We start from the raw sequence: 21,188 nt of genomic DNA on the forward strand, positions 1-21,188 counted from the left end.
TAAAAGAATAAAAAGCTCCACTTTTTTTCAAGGGCAAAATCTCCCAGACAGTTCTAAGCATGGATGGCCACAAATAAAGCCAGCAGAAAAGATGTAAGATGAGTAAGTCTGATTCTCATGTCTAGGGCATTGAGTTAATAGTAAATAATGAAAGCAAAGCATGTCCATATATGTTTTAAAAGCAGGATGTATTAAGCATTTGTAATACACTAGGAGATAGAGGACAAGATGAAAAATAAAGAGAAAAAGGAAGATACTCTTCACTGTCAAAGGAGGCTAAAAGCCATACCCACAAATAATATAAGGCACTGAAGTGAAAACAAGCAGTTCTAAGTATGGGGTGGATGGGGTGGAAAGAGTGCCAGTTTTAGCATCAGAGAGACTTGGGTTCAGTCTCCAGTTGTCATCCTGTGTGATGGGGACAAATGATGTTAGGTCTCTGAGCTTCAGGTGACACGCCTACAAAAGGGGATCATACGTCTCGCAGAGCCGTGAAAAATGAATCATGTGTGATACAGATGAAGCACCTTTTCCTTTCTTTGGCTCGCTGTAGGTGTCCGGAACTGATTTCCCAACCCTCTGATCCCCTGGGATGTGAGTGTGGAGCCAGCTGCTACGATGTTCAGATAGCAGTCTTCTCCTCCTTGCCATGGTGCAACAGAAACCAAACAAGAGAAAACCCAGTTTCCAGGGGGCCATGACTCTGTGTCCAAGGCACAGTCCCACAGCAGGGTAATTTCTTCCCAAGAGCTGAGTTGGATTGGGGCCTGTGTTTACCAAAAGGCCCTACCTAACAAACAAGGTTCATACCTGATATTGTATGAAGCTATCCCCAAACGCCACATTTAATAGGGACTGATGAAATCCTGTTATTCTTTGTTGTATTTAATACTGCTTTCTAAACTTTCTATAACACAATACGCAGGACACTACTTTTAGTATTCTTATCAAATGTTATTTTGTTTACTGAATGGATTCTTGAAGAGAAGACTCTTTCAGGGAATGAAAATAGGAAGGGCTGGATGAAAGGCCATAAGGAAACATCTGGAGTTTTCCCCAGAGACAGCCTGCATCTGAATTCAGGAGTGAGAGTTCACCCAGGACTGGAGGGGATACGGAGCTGAGGAGGAATCTCTGAAGCTCAGAGGACACCTAGGTGCCAACACACACCAGCGATCTGCAGGAGTCTGCAACATCATGCAGTTTTCCAGCTGGAATGGCCTTAAATGATGACTGACAGGAGGGTAATCAAAAAAGAACACGGAACGTGATTTGCCATGAGGATCATCATTAGGGGAGCCCCGGGGGAATCCCTGTAAGTGCAGCAGTTGGTGGGGCGCCATGTAAGTGCTTTATATCATTTTCTGTGTCTATGCCAGGCACATACACAGTGTCCTGTGAAGCTGGCAGAGGAGAAAACTCAAAGAGAGGAAATAGAAGAGCCAGGAGTCACAAGCCAGTTTGACAGACAGGGAGTGTGGATCTCTGCTCTGGCACTTTCCAAACATGTGAACTTGCTAAGCCTCAACTTCCTCATTTACAAAAAGAAGATATAGGTCATCATACTGCAGTCCTGATGCAAACATTCCAGATGGTCACCATCACGTCTAGAACAATCCCTGGTTTGGAATCACAGTAGATGCTCTACAAAGGCGCATAGTAGGTCCTAAACTAAAATGATGGATGGATGGATAGTCAGCTACAATACCGTCAACTTCGTAAAATACAAAGGATGGCAATTGAACATTCAACTAAGGGTTTTTCCGTTTTCATTATACCTTTAAAAGAGCCCTGAAAGGGGTATAAGATATATGTGATTAGTCCCATTTGAAATATGAATCAACCTGAAGCTGGATTTCAAATAATCTTCCCCAAGCTCATTCAGCTAATTTGATTATCCAACTACTACTAATTGAGCAACTACTCTGTGCCAGGTACTGTTCTAACCCCTGAGGATACAGTATGAAAACAGATTAAAAAAAAAAAAAAACTCCTCCCCACATGGAGCTTACATTCTCTTCAGAGTAGGTGGAAATAGACCGTAGGCAGAACAATTAGTGTACATACTTTTTACCTTGAAGAACCCGGACAAGGGCAGTCATGAAAACCCCTGATGCTGCAAGATCACCTTGACTGCCCTGGAGTCTAAGATTGCGCATCTCTACCACCCACGGATGCCCAAGTAACAGGATCAAATACCCGCAGCCTCAGCAACCACTTTCTGAACTCAATTTCATTTCTCTTAAAATTGCACATTTAACTGTGGCATGCATGTGGCAGGGGTGATGCCAAAGTGCAGAGGTCCCTTGCTCCGTTAAAGCCTGATCCCTGAGAAGAGCTGACCTCAGGGCCTTCAGACCAGTGGGAAAATTGAGGTCACTCTTTGCTCTACTGTGTCACATTAGTTGTGCTGTGGTTTTATAGCTTCAAGGAAGTGAAGCAGATAGAGTCCTTGACCTTGGGTGTTGACAAGCTAAAGAATAAAAAATATGCCCCAGGCTGCATGTGGTATCTAGTAAATATCACAGCATAGCTAAAGGCCTGATCCTGGCCAACACTGAAAAGCAGTGACCGTATGTCAGCACAGATGTCGTGATGATGACTGCTTTGTGAAGCACTTAGTCTACACCCAAGCCTGTAATGAGGGATGCAAGCCACAGAGGAAACATGAGCTGAACCATCTGTAAACCAAAGACAGACATAACATTCTTACCTCCTAATTATCTCTCAACATCAATAACCTCAGATATGCAGAAATACCAGTCTAATTGCAGAAAGTGAAGAGGAACTAAAGAGCCTCTTGATGTGGGTGAGAGAGGAGAGTGAAAAAACTGACTTAAAACTCAACATTAAAAAAACTAAGTTCATGGGATCCAGTCTCATCACTTCATGGCAAAGAGATGGGGGAAAAGTAGAAACAGTGACAGATTTTATTTTCTTGGGCTACAAAATCATTGTGGATGACTGTGGTGACTGCAGCCATGAAATTAACAGATGCTTGCTCCTTGAAAGAAAAGTCATGACAAACCTAGCCAGTGTATTAAAAAGCAGAGGCATCACTTTGTCAACAAAGGTCCGTCTAGTCAAAGCTATGGTTTTTCCAGTGGTATGGATGTGAGGGTTGGACCATCAAGAAGGCTGAATGCTGAAGAATTGATGCTTTTGAACTATGGTGCTGGAGAGGACTCTTGAGAGTCCCTTGGACTGCAAGGTGATCAAACCAGTCAATCCTAAAGGAAATCAACCCTGAATATTCATTGGAAGGACTGATGCTGAAGCTGAAGCTCCAATACTTTGGCCGCCTGATGCAGAGTCAGCTCTCTGGAAGGGACCCTGATGCTGGGAAATATTGAGGGCAGGAGGAGAAGGGGGCGCCAGAGAATGAGATGATTGGATGGCATCATCAATTCAGTGGACATGAGTTTGAGAAAACTCCAGGAGATAGTGAAGGAAAAGAAAACCTGGTGTGCTTCAGCTCATGGGATCACAAACAGTCAGACACGCCCAGGCAACTGAATACCAACAACTCTTCAGCTAGCCAGCTTATACTCATTCATCCTCTCATCTGAAATGCTAACATTTAGCGTTACCTCCCTAAATTCTAAGGCTAGGTTGGTGGTTCCTCCCAAGTACTTTCATATAACTTGGCTTTCCTGATCAGTAAACATTATCTGAATAAGTAATTGAATATACGTATGTAAATGAATCAGACTGTCTGCCAAAGACTCAGTAGCAAAGTAGAATCCTAGAACATGTGTCACTCATCTCTTTCCTATTCACTGCAGACTTAGATCTGCCCAAGAAGTGAGTGTGCTTGCTCACATTTGGGGGTGGTTGGATGGTGCCTTTGCCCTGAGCACTGTGCAGCCCATGGCCTTTTCCCTCCCAGGAGTTTATTCCTATCCAGGGATTGTATTGCTGTGTTTCAGTCAGTAGAGCTGGGTCTCTGCAGATGATCCCTTGTCCTTTCTGCTCCAACTCACAACTAGGGCTTCTATGTGAATTATGCTCCCTGGGAGAATGTTTTGACTCTTTCCTGATGAGTTATAAAAAGCCCAAGGCTCTCTGTGTTATTTTCCTGGTAGGGGTATCAGGGTAGAAGTCTAAGCAGTCCTCTGCTACTGTGTATCTTCCAGAAATAGACTTGCAAAATCATAAAGTAGTCATGGTAGAAAGCCCCTGAAGATTATCCAAGCCCATGCCCCTTTATTTTATTTGAGATATATATATATATATTCCTTGCTTTCTTCTTTCTTTTCCTCGCTCATTCCATCCTTCTATTTTCCCCTTCCTTCCTACACCACCTATTGTGGATCAGGCAGTTCTCTCAGAATTGGGAATTTAATCAGGCAGAAAACATCAGTAAGCTTATAGTGCATCCAGGCCTTCCAGCAAGTAGCCAGACCATAATGACACTGTGTGCTGGGTGAGGAGCTGTGGGTTTATTCATTTGTTTAGCTGTTTCAGGACATGCAACACAGACATAGGAAGTCATGGGCCTCCATTTTTGTGAAGCAATTGTGTTCTACTGAAAGATTTGTCCTCATTTGGAATGTCAGTTAAGACTAAGAAAATCAAAATTTATGTTCAGCAAAGTTAATATGAGAGAAGTTAATATGCTTCATTGCTTGATAGTTTGTCAGTGGGTCCAGCAAACAGTAGATATTAAATAAATAACTGTGAGACAATCTCACCTCGTTTCCAACACCATTTCTCACCTTGTCTCTGTTTACTAGTCTTTCTTCCAAGTGGAGTGCAACATCAAGAGCTGAAAAGAAAGAGAGAAAACTTACTAAGTGACAGATATTACACCAGGCCTTATGCTGCTTACTGTCCATCATTTATTCTCAGCTATAGCCTCCACATTGCATATACATTGCCCTGTTTTTCAGATGAGAGCACTTAAGGCCCATAGAGATTCTGTGCCTTCCCTGGTGTCACACAGCTGGTAATTGTGAAGCCAGCTGGGGTCCATCTAAAGCACTCTCTAGTTGTGTGCCATGGAATCTAAACAACCCCCATTCTGGAATTGGCTTTCACAGCTTTATGGGAATAAGAATTCCACCTTTTTAGGTGACCATTTAAATGAATCAGGGTTGATTTTTATGCTTAAATTCTGGTCTTTCTGTTAAAACAGTCAATCTCATTACTTTAAATGCAAGACCAGGGTTCAACCTGGTCTTTTGAATAACTATACTTAAAACTCACCTCTGTTTTATTGTTTAAATTTACATCTCCAAGGCTCTTTTTTCTCTCTGATTAAGAAGGCTCTTTGTGTCAGCTCTCAAATTCTGGCAGCGCTGAGTTTTGATCATCTCTCATTTTGATGTTTCCTTTTCACTTACATCGTGTTTTGGCACATGACTCCCCATTCATCTTGTAACTACTGCCCAGAAGGGTCTCCCACAGTCACTTGAGTCACCCTTGCTGTGAGACCATTATATTGGGGTTTGTTGAGGAAGCAACCCTGGTCTCCATCCCCACCCCAGCATGTTAGTTAGGTCACTTGGTTTTGGATTATAGAAATCAGCCTGTGGTAGCTTAAGCAAAGAGTGGGATTCATTATAAGAAAAAAGAATTTCTCTCATGACAAAGAAGGTCAGGGACAGTGGTTAAAAGTTTACCTGTCAACTAGGGAACACGGGTTCAATTCCTGGTCCAGGAAGATCCCACATGCCCATGGAGGAATTAAGCCCATGTAAAAAGCAGAGACATTACTTTGCCAACAAATGTCCGTCTGGTCAAAGCTGTGGTTTTTCCAGTGGTCATGTATGGATGTGAGAGTTGGACTGTGAAGAAAGCTGAGCACCAAAAAAATGATGCTTTTGAACTGTGGTGTTGGAGAAGACTCTTGAGCGTCCCTTGGACTGCAAGGAGATCCAACCAGTCCATCCTGAAGGAGATCAGCCCTGGGTGTTCATTGGAAGGACTGATGCTGAAGCTGAAACTCCAATACTTTGGCCACCTCAGGCGAAGAGTTGACTCATTGGAAAAGACGCTGATGCTGGGAGGGATTGGGGGCAGGAGGAGAAGGGGACAACAGAGGATGAGATGGCTGGATGGCATCACCGACTCGATGGACATGAGTCTGAGTAAACTCCAGGAGTTGGTGATGGACAGGGAGGCCTGGCATGCTGCAATTCATGGGGTCACAAAGGGTCAGACACGACTGAGCGACTGAACTGAACTGAACCACAACTACTGAACCCATGCTCTAGAGCCTGTGAGACTCAGCTACTAAACCAGCATCCCTAGAGCCCATGGTCCACAACAAGAGAGGCCAGCACAGTGGGAGACCCAGGCACCACATCTGGAGAGTAGCCCCTGCTCATGCAACTAGAGAAAGTCAACACACAGCAACAAAGATCCAGCACAGCTTAAAATCAATCAATCAGTTTAAGAAAAGAAGAAAAGAAAAGAAAACAAGGTCAGGATTGGAGGCAAAGCTCACAATGCTGTCTGGACTTCCTCCATCACTCATCCCTGCCTCTGTCTACACGGTCACCTTATTCTTCTCCCTCAAGGACTGGCTTTCTTTGGTCTCTTTTTCATAGGGGAAAAAGATATAGTCATTTTGAGTTTCCAAATGTGTATATTACAATCCAGCCACCTAAAAAAATCTAATTCTCTGGGTCCAACTTTCAAACTAGAGATCAAACCAGTCAATCCTAAAGGAAACCAACCCTGAATATTCATTGGAAGGATTGATGCTGAAGTTCCAATACATTGGCCACCCAATGTAAAAAGCCAACCTATCAGAAAAGACCTGATTCTGAGAAAGATTGAAGGCAGGAGGAGACGGGGACGACAGAGGATGAGACGGTTGGATGGCATCACCAGCTCAATGGACATGAGTTTGAGTAAACTCCGGGAGATGGTGACGGACAGGGAAGCCTGGCGTGCTGCAGTCCATGGGGTCGCAAAGAGTCGGATAAGACTGAGCAACTGAACTACAACAGCAGCAAACTTTCAAGCTGCTGGAGAAGGAACTCTGAGTAGCAAGATGATAGCACTTGGTACAAGCAGTAGTGGCCAGGAAGCTTTTATTTTTGTTCAGAGTGACTGCTTCAGGTCTACTTTATGAAAGTGAGTGGGTGTGGGGGTGGGCTTAAAAAGAGAGAAAAACTGGCCAGATCCCGAAATGTCTGGCATTTTCCCCTTATTAAATTATCCTTCTTCTCAGAAGTCTGCTGACAACGAGGGAGAGGAAGCCAGAATCGGAGCCTTAAAGATCACAATGATTGTTTGCCTCTAAGAGAAGTTGGCAGGAACTTCCACACAGGCAGGAACCACACCCATCTGTTCATAGCTTTGTTCTTACTGTCCAACCTGGTGCCTGGCACTCAACGAAAATGGGAGGTCTGCTAATTAAATCATTCATAAAACTCAAGGGGAAGGTATTATTCATTACCCCCTACCTGCTGCTAAAAGAAGAGTAACAAATGAAGGAAAGGAGATGAGGGAAGTTATTTCCCAGGTTAGCATATGTAGCACCGGAGGGTATTCTCTGCCATATTGGCCCATAGCATTTGTCCTGCTCCAAGTGAGGGTTAGATAGGTGTTTTCAGTGTCTAGGATTTTGTAAGTGCTGCCAGTGCTTGGAGACATCTTTTTAAGGATTTTGAGGCCAGTCCTGCGTATAATCCAAGAAGTTGTACGTATTTTTAAATATATGTGTTTGCAATGGAAGAGCCTTTCTCATATAGACAAGCTTGAAAGGGTGAGCAATTTCATGAGTTTTAAATGATTAAAGACTCTTCTCTACAGAAATCTACATATTCCAGAAATCTACACCCTTTTGTTTCCTCTAATTGTCCGAATCTTTGAAATGGAAATATTTTCAAAATATATCTACTTGGGGTAGATATATATCTATACATATTATAGATATAATTAAGTATATATTTAATATGATATAGATATTATATAATATATATCTATATATCTAATATATCATAGAAGTTCTTAATTAGTTTTATTTTCTGTTATGTGTGTTAATAACTGTGTTTATTTGGAAGGTGGTATACTCACTGGACTTTATGTACCTAGTTAAGTGGAAAAGAGATAGTAGTTCTAGGATGGGATGGGGGTGAGAAAAGGAAAGTCATCAAGACGTGAGTCTGGTGCCTGAGCTCTCTCGCTAAGTTGCTATTTGTTCTCATTCAAGCAACTTTACCTACAATGAGAAATTGGACTCAGTGATCTTGAAAATGTGCTTATATTCTATTGTCTTACAATTTTTCAACCAAAAATTATTTATTGATGAAAATAATTATCTGGGAAGAAAATCTTTAAGATAGTTCTAAGAATTAGAAAAAGTTTTTTGGGGGAAAAGTCGTCTTATTGTGGAGTTGTTTATAATAGGAGAAATTATAGAGATAACCTAAATATCCGATACCAGAAAACTGACCACAGAAATTCATGGCCTTTCCCAAAGAGGATGAAGTAAGGTGATCTAAAATGTTAACGTTGGAACCATGTAGAAACCTGGAATTTACACATAACCATACCGTGCATGGCTGTGAGCAAGGGCATGACATCAGGTGTAATGTAACATTGGACCCCTGTGCTTTAGTGAAACACAGTATTTGAAAGTAGGAAGGAGTGGGGCCACTCTGTCTTGGGGTAAATCACACTTGAAACAGGAACCAGTTGGAGTATGATCAGAGAAGGCCCAAAGGATGGTGAGGGAACCTGAAAGAGTGTCCCATGAGGAAAATCTGGAAGAACTGGGGTTGTCCAGGTGGAAAGGAAGAAGCTCAGAGGTCTGCACTTCAGAGTTGCCATGAAAAAGGGAATAGACTGGGGTGTAAGGTCACATGGAAAGAATCAGGACCAGTGAACTGAAGATGCCAGATCAATCTTAACATGAAAGATCAAAGAATGTTTTTATAACTCAAGAGCAGAATGTGTTGCCTCTGGAGAAAGCAAGTCCCCCATCATTAGAGATGAGTGGTTAAGAGTCTGCAGAGATGGAGATGGAGACAAATCTAAAGGACTGGACAGGGGAGATCAAGGAGGGACAATGGAAATTTCAGGTTGTAGCTGTGAGGCTTGGTGGTCTCAAGAATTCTTGGAAAAGCAGATCGAAGGCAGGAAGTCCAAGGAGCAGAACTCACATGACTCTTTTTCCATAGGGTAACTCTCAATGGCCTTTTTTTAAAATTATTTTTTATAGGAGCATGGTTGCTTTACAATGTTGAGCTAGTTTCTACTTTGCAGCAAAATGAATCAGCCATATATATATACATACGCCCCCTCTCTTTGGGCCTTCCTCCCCATCCAGGTCACCACAGTGCATTAAGTAGAGATCCCTGTGCCATATGGTAGGTTCTCATTAGTCACCTAGTTTATAGGTAGTGTCAATGGTGTATATATGTCGATCCCAATCTCTCAATTCTTCCCACCCCTCCTTTCCTCTTTGTTATCCATAAGTTTATTCTCTATATCTGCATCTCTTTTTCTGCTTTGCAAATGAGATCATCTATACCATTGCCTTCTTATTCTAGACCTACTAAACCCACTAACACAAGTCAGAAGCTATCTGCTTCCCCCATAATTTTATTTGTATCACCACAGTTTCTTTTCACCCTCATATTGTGTTTATCATCTGCCTTTACAGAGAAATTCATGAGTCTATTGCCACCATAATGAGCTCAAATAAGGAGATACATCTAGGACAAATGGGTAGAAGAGTTTATATGTTTCATTTTTTTTTTCTACTTATAGAAGCAGTGTTGATTCACTAAAGAAAACCATTAAAAAAATCTAAAGTAAGGTTTTTTTTTTTTAATCTATAATACAAATATACAAGTGACCAAAGAAAGTTAGCATTTTGGATTTTCCTTCTTGTTCTTTTCCTTTGTAGGATATAGATTCAATTTAAGATCAAAGTGGTCTTTCTGTGTTAGATCTTCCAATAAATTAGCAAGTTAAAAACTTCTCTTCAGTGAAAAGGCTGAGGAAGGTGCCACCTTTAGAAGAGAAGATGATCTAGATCGGGAGTTGACAGACTTTTCATGTCAAGGGCCAGATAGTAAATATTTTAGACTTTCCAAGTCAAAGAGTCTCTTCTACAGTTACCCCACTCTGCTGTTGTAGGGCAAATGCCACCATGGACGGTCTGTAAACAGATGGGTAAGGCTGTGAGCCAATAAAACCTCATTTATTGAAAGAGGCAGTGAGCTGGATTTACCCCATGGGCTAGAGTTTGTCAACCTCTTAAGTTAAACCAAATGGCCTAACTAAACCAAATAGCCTATTGGCCTTTAATAGCTTCAAAGCTCTTATCATAAGAAAAAACCCAAAAGCTTCATTTAAAACTTAGAGCATTCATGTCAATGTCTGGCAAAAACTACTACAATATTGTAATTAGCCTCCAATTAAAACAATAAAAAAAACTGAGAACAGTTCTGGCAGACTCCTGTGGTCACACAAATCAGGTCAAGTTCAAGAAAGTCTACTAAGATAGGTCTCCTCAGAGAAACTCCAGATGTGGAAATTAAGCCAGGAACCCCAGCTAGAAAACTGAATAATGAATAGTCTTGAGAATAGAATAGGTTTAGAGAATCAAGACAAATCATTTATACCATTTGATGACAGAATCTAGGCAGGAACAGAGAGTGAATATATGTAATGAATTTAGCACAGTACCCAGTATATAAGTGCTTGATAAATAGTAACTAAATGATTTGCTTATTCTGTCACATGCTTATTCACTGTCTATGTAAATTATGCATCAGACATGCATTAAGCATTTATTGTATGCCTGGAACTTGGCTAGGTACTGACCGTATGACAATAAATAAGATACATAACAAAACAAAACAATATATAAAGACCAGATCCTTTGATAAATTATCACAATATAGGCTGTTAAACACTAAGGCAGAATTAGAAATAAGGTGCTGTAGGAACGTGGTATGCATGCCCTTGAATCAGCCTTGGGTGGTCAGGAGAGGCTTTCTAGAGATGATAACTGAGTAAGTTCTGAGCATGAATGAGATCAGGCTGGAAGAGGGCTTATGAGTACTAGGGAGGCATGTTCTTCAAGGCAGAAGGGTCCTCATATTCATGGATGGATGAGGGTGATTGCTTGGTTTTCTAAAGATACATGTGAATTAGTGAGGCTGCGAAGGAGATAGGAAGTTGGAAGGGCAAGAGGTTAAAATCAAGTCCTGCAAGACCCCATCAATCCTGGTAAGGAGTTTGTCTTGACCTTCAAAGTGGGAAACTCTCTTGATGGTATCTGCATTTTTGAAAGCCCAATGAAAGGGCAATTAATGGTATATTAAAAGATATTCATCAAAACCTGTCTAGTTACTTCTTGCTGAGGGCTGGAACTGGCTTCTATCTGTGCAGTAGACATATGGGGTTTGTGCTAAAGAAGTAGAAACAAGGCATTTATTCTAATACTCGGTCTTCCTTTCCTTCCCACCACGTACCCAAGTCTGCCTTGCAGTATGGTTCCATCAAATTGTGGTCAGCTGAATTCCTTGCTCACAGATGCCTCCACTTCTACAGAAGTGATAACGCTCTTCCTCATTCTCTTTACAGAACAGCCGTTGATTGAGCTTGGATTGTCACGGGGACCTTCTACCCAGATAACGGTGATACTGGTGAGTTATTTGGTTGTTTACTTCTCGTTTGTCACCTTTGGTCGTGAGCAGAGTTGTGGTCAGGGCTTGATTTGAATGGTGCTTTTTATTCTTGAGTCCTATTGTATTCATGAGTCTCGAACCTCCTGGGCTGCATATTCTGCTAGGGATATCGGTATTTAGTTATACCTTCAGAGGTCAACTTTCTTTAGGTCACCAGTGCATTGCTGAAGAGTTGAGTATAAACCAGATATTTGTGAAGCAAATATAAAATTCACATCCTCTAGAGAAATTTATGTTTAAAGGAGTCCTGTTAAAATATGACAAATATAGCTGAAAAATTAATCGTCACTCCTTTTTTTTCCTCCTTTAACAAGTGATCATCAGTTCACTCTGGGAGTGTACCTTCTGTTCACCAATGAAACTTTGCTGTCATAACTACTTTGGTTTTGAGATGTTGTTGAAATATTGATGACAAGATACAGTGTTTGCCCCAGATTGAGAAAAATCAAAGGGGAGATATGAAAATGAGATCTTTCTCTTTTTTTTTTCTTTTTTTTTTTCATTTATTTTATTAGTTGGAGGCTAATTACTTTACAATATTGTAGTGGTTTTTGCCAAAACGTCTTGAAAAGAGTTCTGACCTTCACATTAGCTGTATTCCCATGGAAGAGCGGAATGTATTTCCAGACATGTTGTCTGTTTTGGTCTCTTCTTCAGAGTGTGTTTTATAGTTTTTGAGTGATGGACTGGGATATTGTTCTAGTGTTTTGTTTTGTTTTTTCAGGGAGTCTGATTTGGAGTTTTGTTTACCGGGAGGCACCTAGAGGTGTGTGATAAGAAGCTGGTCTTGTTTCTATAAAGAAAAGAGTTCATTCTGGATACTAAGCTGTTTCCTGCTTTCAGCGCAAAATATTCCTTGATGAGTAAATTGGGAATAATAAGTGTACTCAGAAGACACAGTTAACATAACACATTTTTTTTCGTACCCACACATTTTGCCTGTGCTACTAGCAATAATTTGGGGAAAACAGAAGCATATTTGAAGAATCTAATTCACTTTACAATAATTGGTTTCTTTTTGTAGTTTTCTTTCCTCGTATTAACACTTTGTCAGTGTTTCACTACCTCTTCATGCACTACTAAAGCAACGATATTTGAATTTTTCTGGGGCAGCAGTAATTTTCTCTCCTTTATCCCACTGATATATTTGGAGTCTTAGATCTTGCATTTTAATTTTGGGCTCAAAAAGTGGAGTGATTGTATTCCTTCTACCAACCTGATCACATATTTCTCCATTCCTTCCTCCATTCCCATCACCACACATCACAAATGCCTTTGTATTTTTACTTTTGGTTCTAAGCCAATTTCATTTCTATTTTCCCATCCAGTACAACGCAATCACCCTTGGATGGTTGGCACACTGTGGAAAACATTGATGGACTTTAAATTTTTTTTCATTTTTTAACATCATAGGAAAACAAAATCCAAATTTCAGTTACATTTGAAAAATATATCGCATGCATCTTCAAGCCCCAAAATGCCCCTGGAAGTAAATTGCAAGGAACTTTTCTGGTATGTCCCTCAGCACACCTAGAGGGAATTATTTTCATCTCTACAATGCTGTTTAATCCAGTTCAGTTGCTAACATTAATATGTGACAGAGCATCACATGTCTTAGTGTAATTATTTATGTAACAGGGAAATAGTACATTAACCTCATTTGGAGTCAGTTTTTACTTCTAGGGCAAATTGGATAGAATGACTTACCAGAAACTCAACAAAAATATTTCTGGACATATTCTATGAAACAATAGATAGATAATAGTGTTAGTACAACAAGAATGATTACCCTTTTTGATGATGATTTTAGGCCTTTTTCCTCAGGCTTCTCAGTGCTCTGCTAGATCCTAACTCTGCACACAAGACTCAAAATCTGAAAGAAGTAATCTAAGAAGCACCATCAGTGAATATCTTGTTTCATTTTAAGGCTAAAGTTTACTAGTTTGGGATTAAGGACCAATAATTCTTTTCACATCTGGCACTTACCTTTAATGCTGAATGTTCCAGGAGCCACTCAATGGGGCTACTATTTTGTGTCCTGATGTGACATGAATGCTATCAAAATTAAATTATCCTATAATATTCTGCAGTGGTGTTGCTATCACATACTTATTGTATTTTTCTTAGTTTGGGCACCTTAGTTTGGGCTTCTATCTCTACAATATATACCAGTATCAGGAATACAAATTTTTCACTTCAGAGATATATTTCTCTCAGCTCTGGAAGACATAGAGTTCTAATTATTACTCTTGCATCTTCAATGATTCCTGCCAGAGTAGGCAACTTGGGTTTAGCCATTTAATAATGGATTCTCCGGAGACCAGGATTAAGGCGGGTGTGGAGGTGGCAAGTATCATATTTTACGTTTTTTAACTTTTAGAGGCAGAGTCAACTAGGAAATGGACCATTAATTCAGGTATAGTGTTTGGGGGTAGTTATTGATATACATGGAATGCACACTTATTTATGTGCAAATTAACTTTAGAAAACATAATTATCAGCATCAATATATCAACCTACATACACACCACTTATTTTAAGTGTCATGAAAATTTGAGTCTGAACCTGCTTGGCACTTGGAATCTTTTGGCTTCCTGCAGTCCTGCATTGCATTATGGAGTAAGCTTGGTCTTCATCTTTTTGACACCTCTGCAAAAGACAGTGTAATTTAGCATTGAAACATGTATATTATCATATGTGAAATAGATCTTCAGTCCAGGCTCGATGCATGAGACAGGGTGCTCGGGGCTGGTGCACCCTGGGGGATGGCATGGGGAGGGAGGTGGAAGGGGGGTTCAGAATGGGGGACACATGTACACCCATGGCTGATTCATGTCAGTGTATGGCAAAACCCACTACAATATGGTAAAGTAATTAGCCTCCAATTAAAATAAATAAATCAATTTTTTTAAAGTGTAATTTAATGACACATGGAGGGAGACCACTGTTTGATCTACATCAGCTGTATGGTTAAATTCATAGCTTTCCCCCGCCTTTTTGCTTAAGCAAATTATCTCTAGAGACTTCTCTTAAAAGTCAGCCTTAACCTTTGACAGATAGACCACAGGCACCTAAGTGTTAGGTCTTCTTGAAACATGACTTTTCAACATCTACCTCTATTAGACTTGAAAATTATATGAATCCCTTGAAGAGATTAGGTGATTTCCACTGCCTTTCATTGCACTGCCTGGAAAGTACAGGTCATTCTCCAGAAGCTGTAACTTCTTGCTGTAGTATGACATCCTAGTACAAGCTTTCTGGGGACATTTGGAGCAATTTATATATATCAAAATTCAATGTAAAATTCAAAACGGGGGGGAGGGGGGGCTGCCACTGCAAATATCTCACCTGAGATGTCAGTCTGAATAGATCTGTCTTCTACACATGGCCAAGTCCATACATATACAGGCAATAAAAACTCTGTCACAAATTATTTCTGTCCCTGGGAGCAGGAAGAAAGTTCTTTCTGGCATTCCTTGTAATACACATTCAGATTTCAAAATCTTTAAGAAATGAAAAGACATCTTAAGATATGATAAGAATTTCCTCTTCGCATGAAAGAAACAGAGCATTTAACATTTCAAAGGACAAGTATCTCCTATAAAATCACGGAAAAAGACCTAAGCTGTGAGCATTCACTGCAGTATCTACAGAGGCTATTAACCACAGTGGGTCTCTCTTCTGATCTTTCTCCTCCTCTCTTTTCCGCTCACCCTCCTATATAATTTTAGGTGCATGACTCTCTCCCTCTGTTTATCTTTTTCTTTGGAAGAAAACTAACTCGCTATTGTTTGGGTGAGGATTTGTATTATAAACTGTAATAGGACGGATTGGGTAGGATGCCCATACACCCAGCCCCAAACCACACAAATGTGGCTCTTGTCCCTATGTAATTAACAGGGCTCTCTCTGTTGTGTTCAAAGAAGTGTCCAGATTTGACTGATACATTGTATGAATGGCTAAGTGTTAACACAAGTTTGTGTGCACAACGCACAGCGAGACCAAACAAACTGAAGCACTGGAATTTGGAGCAGGGAAACGTTCATTGCAGGTCCATGCGCGAGGCTGGTGGTTCATGCCCTGCAAAGCCCCCACACTCCTCCAAGGGTTTCAGCAAAGCACTTTTAAAAGCCAGTGTAGGGAGGTTCAAAAGGGAGGGCACATAGGTATACTATGGCTGATTCCTGGTGATATAAGGCAGAAACCAACACACTATTGTAACACAATTATTGATCAATTAAAAGTATATAATTTTTTTTATAAAGCCAGGTTGATGAGAGGGACCAGGCTGCAGAGGCTGATTAGTCTGTGCACAGTTCTCCGATTGGCTGATGGTGAGGCAGCAGGGTGGCGTCACGAGGACTAACAGCATCAGTCCTTGGGCTCCAGGAGGCCTGTGGCCATGTGCTCACAGACAGTGAGACAGTTGTTTAGTCACTAAGTTGTGTCCGACTCTTTTGCGAGTGCCCTCATGGACTAGAGCCACCAGGATCCTGTCTTTATAGGATTTCCCAGGCAAGAACACTGGAGTGGGTTGCCATTGCCTTCTCCAGGGGGTCTTCTTGACCGCGGGGTCACACTCGCATCTCCTGCTCCTCCTGCATGGACAAGTGGGCTCTTCCCCACCGAGCCACCCGGGAAGGCCTTCTGTGCTCTCGGTCATCACGTAACTAACATCTTCCTTTTGTTGGAGAGGGTGAGGTTTTTTTACATCTGCAAAACAACTCAGGAAATATGCATCAAATACTATCATCTAGGTGCTTCGAAGTGCAGCTAAAGCAGAGGATATGGGGGAAGGCCTGCCCAGAGAAGGCCCCATGGGGTCCAGCTCAGTTACACGGGAGCCCCAGTCAAATCATAAAATGCGGCTTCTCAGCAAGAGCCTGGAAAGTCCATATGCCATCAGCACGGTGGCTGGGGACTCCGGAAGCATTGTTTTCTTGATGACAGCAAAAGGAAACCGGGGTACAAGTTATTCAAGGGAAGGAACGAAAGGGGTTTGGAGGCCTTGCTTGGGAGAGTGACACAGCAGACTCTTGCAGACAGCCCAGAGGGGCAAGAGATGAAGAGGTGGTCCCAGGAGAGGCAGGCCTGGAGCAGAGAAGGCAGGAAGCCAGGCCCGAGTCCCTGGACTTCGCTCCTACAGTGGCAGGGATAGTGTGTTGTGGACACCACAGTGACTCTGGTGCCTATATTTTCCTTATTCTTTTGCTTCAAGTTTCCAGGAGGGTTGGTCATGTTAATTTGAGAGATGTCCTGTGCTCCACTACACAAGTACACACAGGCTTTTCTCTACCCTGGGGCTAGATTTCAAAAGCACAATATACTTGTGGGAACCCAGGGTCACCCCCGAGAACATCGGGGATCAGGACCCACAGGGCAGGCAAAACTCAGCAGGACATAGTCCTGGCATTTAGATGCTTTAAAGCTGAGCCCGATTCCCTCCTTTGTTTAATGAGCAGAGCATCCCCTCACTGACCCCTCCCCCTACTCACCCTTCCACGTTTTCTCTATTTTGTCTTCCAGTATCAGCCATCCTCCTGAAAGCCTTCTCTCTCCATTAATTCAAATACATCCTAGATAGAATTTGATGGTCCCCTCTTAGTTTTTTGGAGAAGGAAATGGCAACCTACTCCAGTATTCTTGTCTGGAAAATCCCATGGACGGAGGAGCCTGGTCAGCTGCAGTCCATGGGGTCACAAAGAGTCGGACACGACGGAGTGACTTCTCTCTCTCCTAGTTTTTGTTGTTCAGTCGCTCAGTCGCGTCCGCCTCTTTGCGACCCCATGGACTGCAGCACGCCAGGCTTCCCTGTCCATCACCATCTCCCAGATTTTGCTCCAACTCATGCCCGTTGAGTCAGTGATGCCATCCAACCATTTCATCCTCTGCCTTCCCCTTCTCCTCCTGCCAGCACCAGGGACTTCTGAGTATTTAAAACTGTCTCTAAATGGAATCAGAGGGAAAATGATGTTGATTTTTGAGCTCAAATCTTCTTAATATATTTTACTTTAGACTCACATGTCACTCACTCTCTGTGTAAAAACTACTTTTGTTCTGGCGTATAGACCTTTAGCGATTGCTCTCTCATAATTTGGCTGCAGTCAGTAAACGTGAAGCTTGAAAACCGAGCTCCTTCCAGAGGAGGTAACCAGGGAAGATCTTGGCTACTCGGCGTGCACTGCAGATTGTGGGAAGGGCTGTGCTCGGGTGGGCAGCACCGTGTTCTAGAGGTCAGCCAGCCACCTCTTCAACAAATATTTACAAGGTGTCTACTGGCAACCAGATGCCCCTGGGCCCTGGGGGCTCCATGAAGAAAAAGATGATTGGGCAGAACTCTAGGATGGAGCTTAAAGATCAATGAACTGCACAGGTGTGGAAGACAGAGAGCTCTGCCTTCGAAGCCTGACTCTCATTTCCTTTTGTTGTCTTAGTTGGTTTCATTGCTCTGATCCCCTGCCTTCCTCCTGGGGAAGCATGTGGCTACTCAAGAGAGTTAAACGATTCATTTGAAACCATTTTGTATATTATGAGAGGTAGGGATGGAGGGTCACAGTGGGTTTTTTGTTTTGTTACAGGCCTCTAGTTTTTCTAGCACATTTGTTAAAAATGTTTCACTGCTGGTGCCTATGTGACCAGTCCCCCCCGCCCAAAAAAAAATCTTGGGTGCCGCGTCTCTAATGGGCTTTTGTGGGCAAAAATGTTGCACGTAAGCTTCTGCATTTTCAGTGCTGGGGGAGGTGTGCTCTGTCTGTTCCTTATGGAAGGGAGAGAACACGGGGAAACACATGTGGCTTCCTCCAGACCCCGCCTGCCTTTTCCCTTACGATCCAGCTGCGTATCCTTTACTATGTCACTATTACCTCTTAGTCATGGGTACAACCAGAAAATAAAAATAAGCATGTATCTTTCTGATGACTAACTGGTGAGGATGTGGAGAGATGAGAACCCTTGTGCACTGTTGGTGGGAATGTAAAATCCTGCGCTGTGGAAGTGGTATGGTTATTCTTCAAAAAGTTAAAAATCGGTTTACCATATAATCCAGCAATGTTACCTCTTGATATATGCTCAAGAGAATTGAGAGTAGCATCTTAAAGGGATATTTGTATACCTGTGTTTATAGCAGCATTATTCACAATGTCCGGAATGCGGAAGTAGCCCAAGCTTTCATTGACAGATGGATAAGCAAAATGTGGTGTATATATGCAGTGGAACATTATTCAGCCTCCAAAAGAAAGGACGTTGTGACACATGCTACAACATGGATGAACCTTGAGGGCATTATGCTAAGTGATATAATAAGGCACATGCATAAAAAAATACACTATGATTCCATTATATGAGGTACTTCAGTTCAGTTCAGTCGCTCAATCGTGTCCGACTCTTTGCGACCCCATGACTCAGCATGCCAGGCCTCCCTGTTCATCACCAACTCCCAGAGTTTATTCAAACTCATGTCCATTGAGTGGATGATGCCATCCAACCATCTCATCTTCTGTTGCCCCTTCTCCTCCCGCCTTCATTCTTTCCCAGCATCAGGGTTTTTTCAAATGAGTCAATTCTTGGCATCAGGTGGCCAAGTATTGGAGTTTCAGCTTCAACATCAGTCCTTCCAATGAGGTACTAGAGTGGTCAAATGCATAGAAACAGAAAGTAGAATGGTGGTTGCTGAATGCTGGGAGGAAGAGAGAAGTTAGCATTTAATGAGTACTGAGTTTAAATTTTCCAAGATGAAAAGAGTTCTGGAAATGAACAGCAGTGATGGTTGCAGAACATGAATGTCCTTAATGCCACTGAACTGTCACTTTAAAATGCTTCAGATAGTAAATGTTTTATGTATTTTACCACAGATTTTTAAAACTTGGGGAAAAGTCTTTTCCCTATCGGACTGAGTTGACATCTTTGTTGAAAAAATAAAACGGCAGTATAAATAGGAGCCTATTTCCATCTCTCTATGCTGTTCTATTGATCTATTTCTTAATCTTTATATCAAGACCATATTATCTTGAATACTGTAGCTTTATAGTAAGTTTTAAAATGAGGTAATGCTAGCTCTCCAATTTTCTTCCTTCAAAACAGCCTTGCATGTCTTAGCATTTCCATATAAATTTTAGAATCAGCTTGTGACCATCTTCCCACCCCCCCTAAAATAAATAAATGAATAAATCCTCTTTGGGACTATGACTGGGATTGTGCTGAGTCTATAGACCAGTTTAGGATGAGTTTACATCTTGCATAACTTAATAGGGCACATTCCTCCATTTATTTAGATCTACCTTAATTTCTGTCAGCATTGTTTTATCATTTTCAGCATAGAGATTTTCTACATGTTTTATTAAATGTAGTCCAAAATGGTTTATGCTTTATAAACACTTTTAAATGAAATATTTTACATATTAAATGAGAATATATAATTACAAGTAATTTAGGCATATTAATATTGTACCCTACTATCTTATTAAATACATTTATTAGGGCTAATATATGTAGTAGAGTTTCCTTTGAATTTTCTATGTAATGATTGTATTGCATGAAAATAGAATCAGCTGTATAATCAGTTGTACACTACTGCAGTCAGTCTTCCTTCTTTCCTTCCTTCCTTTTCTTTTTTTTTTTTTTTTGACTTGTTCCTTACCAATATTTCTCTATTATTCTGTTAGGTGTGAAGTTTGCTATAGGATTTCTATAAGAGTGCTTCATCAGGTTACAGAAATTCTCAACTATTCCTAGTTTTTTAAGAGTTTTTCTTTATAATGAATGAGTCTTGAAATTGGTAAATTTCTTTTTCTACACCTATTAAAGTGATTCTGTGTTTTATCTCCTGTACTGTGTTAATGTGGCAAACAATATTAATTGATTTTTAAATGGTAAAGCAGCCTTCCATGATTCAATTTGCTAATCTCCCTTTAAGCATTTTTGCATCTATGTGCAAGCATGGTTAGTCTAATTTTTAGAAATATTTTGTCAAGGTTTGGTATTGTGGTTATGCTGGCTTCAAAAAACAGTGGAAAGTTTTTCCTATTTTCTGAATTTATGTAAAATTGGTTTAACTTCTTTCTTTAATTTCTGATAAGATATTATTTCTTCCTTTGGTATCTGATGGGATTCACCAATCAAAACTTCAAAGTCTAGAATATTTTTTCTGTGGGTGTGTTTGATGATTCAAATTTATTAGATATGAGACTATTCAAATGACCTGTTTCTTCTCAAGTCAGTTTTACTAAGTTGCATTTTTAAAGAAATATATTGAATTCTTAAGTTATTCAATTAGTGGTAAGTTATTCATAATATCCTTCAAATGTCCTTTAAATGTCTGTAGCATCTGTAATAACTATCCCTTGTTTATATCTAATATTGGCAATTTCTGTTTTCTCCTTTATTCTTGATCCATCTAGCTAGAGTTTTACTAAGTTTCTCACACTCTTCAAGGAATGGACTTTTGATTTTGTTAACTTTGTTTATTGCTTACCAATTTTGTATTTCCTTGATTGCTACACTTCTTTTGTATTTTTTTGTCTATTTTGCATT

General features: G+C 40.9%; 1 long non-coding RNA gene across 1 annotated transcript in view; it reads left to right on the forward strand.

Moving 5' to 3' along the window:
* The window catches only part of LOC139031729 (uncharacterized), a 2,010,631-nt gene extending 1,999,013 nt beyond the window's left edge, over positions 1-11,618 (forward strand). Inside the window, exon 8 of the long non-coding RNA XR_011484201.1 lies at positions 11,557-11,618. This is a non-coding gene — a long non-coding RNA (uncharacterized lncRNA). The remainder of the gene's footprint in view (positions 1-11,556) is intronic.
* The last annotated feature ends 9,570 nt before the right edge of the window (positions 11,619-21,188 follow it).

Source organism: Odocoileus virginianus, chromosome 28, assembly GCF_023699985.2.
Source record: "Odocoileus virginianus isolate 20LAN1187 ecotype Illinois chromosome 28, Ovbor_1.2, whole genome shotgun sequence".
Lineage (NCBI taxonomy): Eukaryota > Metazoa > Chordata > Mammalia > Artiodactyla > Cervidae > Odocoileus > Odocoileus virginianus.